The sequence below is a fragment of the Phytophthora parasitica genome, assembly GCF_000247585.1.
Source record: "Phytophthora parasitica INRA-310 unplaced genomic scaffold supercont2.3, whole genome shotgun sequence".
In the NCBI taxonomy this organism is placed as follows: Eukaryota; Oomycota; class Peronosporomycetes; order Peronosporales; family Peronosporaceae; genus Phytophthora; species Phytophthora nicotianae.
Genome location: NW_008648989.1, coordinates 2,797,535 through 2,798,911, shown reverse-complemented (window position 1 = coordinate 2,798,911; position 1,377 = coordinate 2,797,535).

The following is a 1,377-nucleotide window of genomic DNA, read 5'->3' as shown; positions in this document are numbered from 1 at the left end:
CCACATCTAGCTGATCCTAGCGACACCAAACACGCATGAAGCCACTTCGGCATACTCTTTGAAATCGAGTTGCCAGTCCTTTTTTTAACTCCCGTAACTTGCTGTCTGTGGCCACCTCGCTGACCGCCAAACGGAAAGACGCATCATTGAAGCTGGTCACACTCAAGTCATGAAAGTACTTCGTCTCCGGTTGCAAGTCTGGTATTCGGCTAAGCGCGTCTGCGATCCCGTTCTTCGCACCTGGAAGGTATGAGAACGTTAGTTGGTACTCCGCAAGGATATCATACCAGGGCGCGAGACGTCGATTCGCCATTTTCTGAGTAAAGAGATCTTCAAGACTCTGGTGATCCGTCTCCACGATTGGTGGCTTGTCCAAGCAGTAAATCTGGAAAGCCGTTAGTGCGTGAACAATTACCAGACGTTCTTGCTGCTGCGTCGGATAGTTGAGTTCCGTGGATTTCATCTTCCTACTGGTGTAACAATGGGTAGCACGACATCATCGACAACTTGGAGCAGGGCCCCTCCGACTGCAAATTTGCTAGCGTCCGAACGTAAGTGCATAGGTTGATTGAAGTCGGGCAAGTGCAACAGTGGTGGATTGCACAGCCGTCTCTTCAGTTCATTGAAGTTCTTGGACTGCTCTTCGTCAAAATGAACCTTTGCATTGCGCTTGGACTTCTTCTTGAGTAAAGTAAAGATACTTGCTGTCAGCTTCGTGCAGTCAGGGCAGAATCGCTGGATGTATTCGGTTAAACCGAGAAAGCTGTGAAGCCCCTCTTGCGTTCTTGGAATCGGCCAGTCATTGACGGTCTGCACCTTATCGTGATCCATCCGCACGCCGTTTCTTCCAACAAAATCTTGAAGACATGGAATCTCGTCGGCACAGAAAACGCACTTGGACAGCTTTACGAATAACTTTTTGTCTCTCAAGATGTCCAATGTTTTGCGTAGAGCTTCCAAGTGATCTTCAATCTTCGGCGAATTTGTGAAGATGTAGATGTCATCGTAGAACAACTTCGTGTTCTCTAGACCGCGAAACGTTTCGACGTCAATCAATACATCGTCGTCGGTGCGTTGCAAACACCTATTGTCAGCACCAGGTACTCCGAGAGTCCGTTGGGCGCCTGGAAGACTGTGAACTTGATGTCTTCTGCGCGCATACCGGCCCGAAGCGTCGACCGTGCTGCTGATTCCAGATCCGAAGATCGTGAAGAGCCGCAATCATTGATGAGTGTCCTGGCATCCGGAGCTTTAAGTCACGTCCGACCATACTGAAATCAAGATATTCCGAAGAATGAACGCGGATCCCAGGCAAACGAGACCGTGAGGATCCAGAACCTTACAAGATACATGAATACAAAGAAGAAAGAAGAAGAG